At 37.7% G+C, this 8,833-nt stretch overlaps 1 long non-coding RNA gene across 1 annotated transcript; it reads left to right on the top strand.

The window, feature by feature from the left end:
• Positions 1 to 7,738: 7,738 nt before the first annotated feature.
• LOC118802255 lies at positions 7,739 to 8,611 on the top strand. Its single transcript, XR_005006640.1, has 2 exons — positions 7,739 to 7,840; positions 8,180 to 8,611. It is a non-coding gene; the product is annotated as an uncharacterized LOC118802255 (long non-coding RNA).
• Positions 8,612 to 8,833: the final 222 nt, after the last annotated feature.

Genomic DNA, 8,833 nt, shown 5'->3' with positions numbered 1-8,833 from the left:
TAAATCTGACTGTGTTTGAGAAAACCTGATAGTTTCTGTTCAAACTGGACTCATATTTGATTTAGTAGAAGGAGTTTGTGTTTAACTCTTTATTTTAATCATGATTTCATCACAAATATCAGCCTTGCACAGATGCAGCACCTGTTACTCACATAGATGATTTATTTCTATTAACAATACACTGTAGTCACTGTATTCTGTATGTATTGTTCAAACTGTTCACACTGAAACAGTCAGTATTATTTTTCAGCAGAATTCACTGTAAATATTCACTGTTTACACAAAGCTTTATTTTCCTTCCTGTTTATATTGCCGTTTGATTTAATCTTCTTAATGTGCAGACCGTATATTTTGTATAAAATTAGATACTGTAAACATTGAATGTGTCATTATTTCTTTTTTTACCTCTATATTCTTCATTGTACTGTTTCATGTATTTATTATTACGCTGACAGTTTAATGCAATGTTGCTGTAGAAGCAACTTCTTGAAAAAAAAAATTTTCTGGACCAATAAAAATATTTTTGTCTGAGTTCAGTTTCTTGCTTGTTTGTTTATCCTGTGTTTACTGCCTTTCTTCAGTAAATGTGGATTATCGTTCATTTTGAGGGTCCTGATTCTGTACTACTGTGTGTCCTGCTGGGTCCCTTTCTCATTGCAGGCAAGTTAGATTTTATTTTATATATATAACTGGAGTTATAAATACATGAGACCATATATATATATATATATATATATATATATATATATATGGTCTCATGTATTTATAACTCCAGTTTTACTGATACAGGCTGTGTCCCAAAGTTAAAAGGCCATAGATGGATTGTTATTTTTAGTGTTTACCACCAGATGGCGGTATTTCTCTGATTCCTTTTCTGTTCTCTTTATTAGAGCAACTCATGATCATTCTAACAAAAGGGATGATGATGGAGTGAAATTGGAGGAGTGCTGCATATTCACGAGTATACTGTAGATTTTAATGCTGAATGCAGTTGCTGGAATGTAATTAATAATATCTGACATTATTAATAACCAGTACAGCTATAAACAGATAAACTGACCACATTATGAATGAAGCCTCATATTGTTGTTGCTTTAATCCTTACAGAATAAACTGAACCTCATTCACGAGCCTGTGTTCATGTCTTGGTGGGGCAGGTTGAACAACACAGTGGGCTACATTTTTACAGGATACACTTTAAACAATATATATTTAAAGATACAGTACCTGTAAGAAAGACCATCTAGTGTAAATATTAATGTTTTCCTGTATTAGTATTAGTTATTAGTAGTAATTAATCTGTATTTGGCTAAACGTCTAAATGAAAGGGAATAAGCTAAGAGCTCCTCCACAGTGTGAGGGTGGAAATAGATCAGTGTAGAGTTCAGGCAGGAATTCTGGAGCACAGAAAGAGACTCACTGATGTACAGGCAAGATGAAACACGCTCTGAGTGACCTCAGATCTGCAGGAGGAGGTTAAGGGGGAACCTTTTCACCAATACTGCCATCTGAACACTAAGTTGTTGTGTTCTGTTCCTGTTAGTTCTTGTGGTGTCATCATGTTGTACTCTGATGAGTGGAGGGCTGATAAAAGGCCTTGTGGACGTTCAGTCCTGCCTCCTGAAGTCGTCTTTAACCACTGTGACCATATTACATCACATCTATTCAAACAGTGTTTCTTTAATGTGAATATTAGTCTTGTTTAGGCTGTATGATAATGTATGAAGTTACAAGCAGCTCAAAGTAAAAGAGGTAGATGTTTAGTAGTTAAATCTAAATGTGTTAGTAAAAGCTTAAGATATTCTGGTCAGAGTGCCTCGACATTCCTCACACTGGAAGGTGTCTGTATTGATTATTCTAGATATTATAGATACAGCACCTGTCAATCACAGTTAGGTTCAGTTTGTATTAGTCTTTAAAACACACTGTGGATGCTGTACTCTGTATATGTATTAAAGGGAGGGCGGAGTCTGAGAGCTGACACACAAAAGAAAAAGGGTCCTACAGCATCACATTAGACTGCTGTAATAGTAATACATGAAACAGAGAAATGAAGAATAGAAAAACACACAAAAGAACACTTTCTACAGATTATGAATACAGATCCAGTAAATGTAAAAATATAAAAAAAGAAATGAAAATAAAATATTGTTTAAACAGTGAATATTTACACTGAGTAGCCACGCGCATGCGCTCTTTGGGGGCGCCGCTCCGGTTATACAGAGTCTTTAACTACAGATAAGCTGCTGTTAATTGGTTCAGGACGTGTGTGTTATTTGTTCTGTTCTGTTCTGTTCTGTTCTGGACTGGACTGGACTGGACTGGCGGGAAGTTCGGTGGGTCCGCGTATCTACCAGTACCGGACAGTGTACGGCTGGGGGTGACCTGCCTGCTTCATTCCGCGTCTGTAGTGGTGAACGGCAGCTCTTCACTGCGGCTGTGTTCAATCAACTACATCCATCTACAGCGCGGTGTGTCCCATGGTTCCTTTTCTCCAGGGCCACAATATGAAAGTACACTGTTATTAACTCATTGTAAATAATTCCGTGTTTTAAATGTAACTTCGTTGGACCGCAGTGTTCTCCTTATTTCTCCGTCAAGGCAGTGAAGGCCTCTAACGGTCACTGCGCTGTTTAAAGTGTGAGGGCAACCTGAGGCGGGTCAGTCACTCACCTCACCTTCTGCTTTGGTTCATTCTCTGCTGCTCTAACGTTTCTTCTGAAAGCCCTTTTCTAGCTCATCTGGTTAATGATGTTAACATTCAGTGATGTTTGGAGTGAAATTAGGGTTTTATATCTGTGTTACATCCACATTCATCACACATTAACTCAGCTTCTCAAGAAGTCAGGTTACTCTGGATCTCTGGGCAGCGTAGCCCAGTACATACAGAGATAAACAGAGCGGGCAGTTAAATCTATGGCCGAACCACAGAACCACAGCTGTTCTGAGGTCAGCTGAGAACCGGTCACTGCTAACTGGTAGTTTTGCTGCTTTTTTTTACACACTGAATCTCAGAAACCCTTCAGCGGTGTGTTTAACCAGCTTACAACTGTAAAATGGTTTAATTATGTAGATGAGGTTCCTGCTGCTGCTCCACCTACAGTCTGCTGGGTTTTCATGGGTTTTAATGTTTATGACCGTCTGAAGAGTGAACAGAATAAACACATTATTTATTAATAAAGGTAGTAAATAAGGCTGACAGACTACAGTGTTTAAAGTCAGTGTATTTTGTCATTACTTTATTCTCTCTGTTAGACATGCTTTTCTTTTGTGGAACTTTTTTCCTTTCTTGTTGTTTAAACAGACGGTCAGTAATATTCAGACCATCATGTTTCTGTCTGTGACTCTACAGCTCCAGATTCCACGTTAAAGAACACACTGAAAAGGTCGGTATTGTTTATCAGAATTAAATTGGAGAGAAACCTGCTGAGTATTCATATTCACTAGACTACTGTATATTTGACGCAGAGTGCTGTGCTCTGGAAGATACTGTATGTTGCACCAAGGCTTTGAAAGGATGTTGTTCCATTCCACTGTGCATTTACAAAATGATTGGGATAACAATATTGTTCTCATTAATCTTGTGTAGCCCTGGTAGTGCTTAACTTTCTAGTCACAATATGGAGAGAGTAGGATGCAGGCTGACGTCACTGGAAAAGAGCCGTTGGTTTTGTTTGTCGTGTACACACACATCCCGTCCATCCAGTTTCTCTGAAAAAGAAAAGTTCACTGAAAGAAACCGTCAAGCTGTGACTGACAAAGCGGAGCTGCTGCTGTAGAAGAGCACTACCTTCTCATAGAGGAAAAAGGGGAAACAACCAACCAGATGAAAGAGGCAAAAAAGAATAAGAGTAAGCGTCCTCCAACAGAGGCAAAGAAAACGGTCTGGGATGAGTGGAGATATCCCACAGAGCACTCTACAGGCGAGTTTCTTACTAAAGCCAGTCTGTCCTTGTTTTCGTGTCCAAAATTGAAATAAATGTCCAAAAATGATCAAACCTACATTTTCTCACTTCTGTAAGACAGGGAACTATCTACAGTCCAATATGTTACAAAATATATCATTTCAAAGAATTGCCGATATTAAAGCACATTTGATATATTTGGGGCTTCTTTGCTTAACTTTTTTATTTGTGTAGTAGAGCTGTTATATAAAAGCAAAGCAATGTGTGTTATGATGAATAACATCACAGCTATGATCTATGCCCGAATATCAGCACCTCCTTCTTGTGTTAAAAACAAAAATAGATCTGTGGTTGACTGTAGTTTTGTGCAGTTATAGTCAGTAATGCTGTGTGTTGTGACCCACAGATACCAAGTTCATCACTGAATGTTTTTATAGGCAGTTAATGCCTATAAAAGTTAATGCCTGCCTTGTCTGTATGTTACTAACATTTTTTTCACCATGTATTTACTGTACAATCCTTTGTTGACGTATGCCACAGTCATACATGTGATCTTAGACCTGCTGATGCTGGTCTACTGCTAACACGCAGCGTAAACGATAGAAAAAGTAAAGAGGCCTCTTTCTGTTATTGTGCTGCTAAACTGTACAAGGCAAGTCGACCTTTTTAGATTTGAAATTTAGTAAACAATAAGAAACATTTGAGTGTTTAATTAAAGTACTACTTTTGTTATTTACCTTTTACTCTACATCACCGTCTCAGATTATTTTAATTAATACTCTTAATTGCCATTTATTTACCTTATATTTTCTTTTACTGTTGTTACAGAATTTTATCACTTTGACTTGCAAATTGCATGAAAATTATTCTATGATAGCCAGTGATGATACCTAAAAAAGACAACAAACACCACTACAAAATTCAGAAATAAGACAGCATAAGTGCAAGACAATAAGTGGGAGTTCGTCCCACCACCTGGGCTCCAGGACAGAGAAAAGTCTTGATGCTTGTCTTCCATGCATCCTGAAGAATGGTGGGTCAAGCTGAGCTGTACTTGCAGCTCAAAAGGCTTGAGGTACGGGTCAGGTTTTGACCACTGTCATCAGGCAGGAAGGAGCAGGTCCATTTTTGGCTTTGTGGTCAAGCATCAGGTTTTAAATCTGATGTGGGCAGCTACAAATAGGGAACACAGCAGTGAGTGAACTTAGGAAGATTGGAGACACACCGTTTGTTTGCATTTTGTTTTTGTCTTCTCAGTTACACTTTTTTTCATTGCATATGATTTGCTGTGACTGTACTCTCTGCTCTTTTCTGACTGACTTAGTGAGCTGTAGATTTGTGGATTTCTCTCCCCTTTTCAGACAGGGAGCTGTAGATTTCTCTCTCCTCCCCTTTTCAGACAGGGAGCTGTAGATTTCTCTCTGACCTTTTCAAACACAGTGAGCTGTTGATTATTTCCATCATTTTCTACAGTTCGCTTGTACGTAGTGAGCTGTGGATTTTATTCAGATGGATTTGGGGATTTGTCCCCATAGAGCACAGTAAATGAGAGAACAGAGAAAAGTTAAAAGTTAAACGAGGGACAGTCTCAGCAGAGGAGAGGAAGAACGAGAGAGGAGAGAACGAAGATGAATGAACAGACTTTAACAGAGTCTAATGAAGGTGTGAGAGAAGAGCTGAGAGTCCACAGAGAGAGCTGAGCAGGTGAGTCTAATCAGAGCAGCAGAGCAGAGTTTTCTACTCCTGTACTTTAGACTGCAGTGTTTTTCTGATCTAACTCACCTGATTAACCAGCAGTTCTTCACTCAGCACTTCAGCAGCTCCAAATGAGTCTGATAGAGCAGAGAAACACTCAGTCCTGCAGGTCAGGATGCAGCGCTGCACACTCACACCCAGACCTCACTGCACTTTCACACCATCTGATTTATCACTGCTGATTGTGTTGATTGACTCTCTACAGTTATTATAATGTGATTCATTTCTGAGGCTGGTTTGTGTTTCATGTGTCCCAAAAGTCCAGCAGCTCTAGATGAAGATGCTGAAGTGAGTCCTGTAATAAACTGTGACCGAGAGAGAGATTCCTCTCATTACTACTACTACTACTACTACTAATAATAATAATAATAATAATTTTTATTTTATTCATGCTGGTAGCAGCTCACAGTGATTTACAGACAGGTTATAAAAACAGTTATACAAGAAATTGTAAGTATTAATTTAGAATCATATAAGAAAATGACAGATCAAATAAAAAGATAAACACCAAGAGATGTAGTTTTAATTAAACGCTGAGTTAAAGAGACATTTTTAGATGCTTCTCAAAAGTGAGCACTGATTTTGACTGCCTAATAAAAGGTGAACTGAGCTCCACAGTTTAGAAGCAGAATAACTGAACGAGTCTCTCCATGTTTTCTGTGTTTTACTGAAGATGTTCAGAAGGTCAGTATCTGCAGATCTAAGATCATAAACAGACAGATGCTCTGTGATGTAAGCAGTGCTTTAAGGTCATTTAGAGCTTTAAAAACTAGTAGCAGAGCTTTAAAATCTATCCTGAACGATACAGACAGTCAGTGCAGCTCTTTTAAAACGGGACTGATCTGATCTCTCTGTTTAGTCTTTGTTAGGATGCTGACCCGTTTTGTAAAGGATGTATTATTTTCTTAGGAAGTCCAGTAAGAAGACCATTACAGTGATCAACTCTGCTGTAACAAACGCATGAACACGTTTCTCTGCGTCGCTCTGAGAGAGAAAAGGCCAAACTATTTCTCATTACTTTAGTGACTTTAAGTTTACATGCAGATAAAACAGAGCTCAGAGTCTAAGATCACACCCAGGTTTATACTGCAGGTTTGGTATATGAAGCTAAAGAACCAAGTTTCTCATAAAACAGCTTTAAACAGAGTTTCTGTACCAACAATTATTTCAGCAACATCCACTGAGAAATATCTGACACACAGCTCGTCATTCTGTTAAAGCACCATTAATGCTGAATGACATATACAGGTTTTGGAGCAACATATGCTGCCATTCAGACAACACCACTGTCAGGGAAGGCCTTGATTATTTCAGCAACATAATGTCAAACCACATTCTGAACATATTACAACAGCATTGCTCCGTAGTTGAAGAGTCCAGGTGCTAAACTGGCCTGTCTGCAGTCCAGACCTGTCACCACTGAAAATATTCACCACAAGGAGACCCTGAACTGTTGAGCAGCTGAAATTCTTTGTTTTTTATTTATAAGCAACAATAAGACAACATTTCACTTCCAAAACTACAGCAGTGTCTCCTCAGTTTCCCAAAACTTACAGAGTGTTGTTAAAATAAGAGGTGATGCAGCACAGTGGTAAACTTGCCCCCATCCCAACTTTTTTTAAACATATTGTTGGCATTAAATTTAAAATGGGCATATATTTAAAAAAAAACAATAACATTTCTCAGTTTCAACATTTGATTTATTGCCTTATTTTCAATGAAATATAGGGTTTAAATGATTTACACATCATTGCATTTAGATTTTTTTTATATTTTTTTCACAGAATCCCAACTTTTTTGAAAAAAGGGTTGTAAAATAAAGCAATAAATAAGGCTAACAGACTATAATGATTAAAGGTGTAATTCATCATTAGTTTACATGGTTTTTGCCTGTTTGACAATGTCTGATGTATTTTTACTACAAAAATCAGATGTCAGAGAATTTCACTGTATTTTCTCTGATATTATAGTTTAAACAGATGGTCAGTGATGCTGAGACGATCATGTATCTGTGTGACTCTACAGCTCCAGATTACAGCTTAAAGAAACGTCTAATCGGATCTGATGTTGTTCCTCCTCAGACAGAGAGAAAGAAACTGATGAGTGTGATGTGAGGAGAGAGAGAGAGAGCGGTGAAAAAAGGAGAAGTCAAAGTCGGGATGAATTCTCTGATTTCTGAGGTGAGTCTTCTGTTCCTCAGTGCTGACCATGTCCAGTCCTGTGAGACTCTGTCCTGCACAGTTTAGTCTTTTCTCTGATCACAAACACCTGATTGACCTCCTGAAGGACTTTATACTGAACTGATGTGTTAATAAATGTGTTATAACAGAGAGAACATGAAGCTGAATCTGTACTCTTTTCCATTCATTTCATCCACATCTTCACAAATCTGAGATCTGAGCTCTTCTTACTCAGACCTGCACTGTCTTTCTGTCTTTAATCACATTGATTTCTTTATCAATATGATGTTTGTGTCTATTAGAGTTTATGATGTTCATGATGTTCCTACGTTTCTCCAGGTTTCCACCAAAGTTCAAGCAGCTCAGATGAAGAAAGCTGGAAGATTAATGGTCAAATCTGAATGTGCAGCACCTGTTACTCACAGTGATGATTTAAGTCTATTACACTGTTGTTACTCTATTCTATATATACTGTTCATTCTGTTCACACTGAAAAGATCAGTATTGTTGATCAGCAGAATTCAGTCAGTGTAAATATTCACTGTTTCCACAGAGCTTTATTTTCCTTCTATTTTATATTGTACAGGTAATTGAATCTATTTACATAATCTGTAGAAAGTGTGTTCTGTATAAATAAAAAGTAATATTTTATGTGTTTTCCTATTCTTCATTTCTCTGTTTCATGTATTACTATTACAGCAGTCTAATGTGACGCTGCTGCAGAATATATAAAAATCTTTCTTGGCCAATAAAAATGTTCCGTTTCCTGCTTGTTTGTTTGTCTGGTGTTTCTGTTCAGTCAATCTTGTTCTTTCTTTTAAATAATCAGCATCAGATTCTTTCTTTTTCACAGTAAAGAGGTGGACTGACCTTTAAACTGAACTCAGCTTGTGATGGTCATTTTTCCCTGGTTTTATGATGATCGCTGTGTTAAACAGTGATCAGACAGTCTCTGACTCTGAACACTGTCAGGAATCCACAGGTTATCAGTGG

Source organism: Colossoma macropomum, unplaced genomic scaffold, assembly GCF_904425465.1.
Source record: "Colossoma macropomum unplaced genomic scaffold, Colossoma_macropomum, whole genome shotgun sequence".
Classification (NCBI taxonomy): domain Eukaryota; kingdom Metazoa; phylum Chordata; class Actinopteri; order Characiformes; family Serrasalmidae; genus Colossoma; species Colossoma macropomum.
This window is presented reverse-complemented; position numbering and strand designations above follow the sequence as displayed.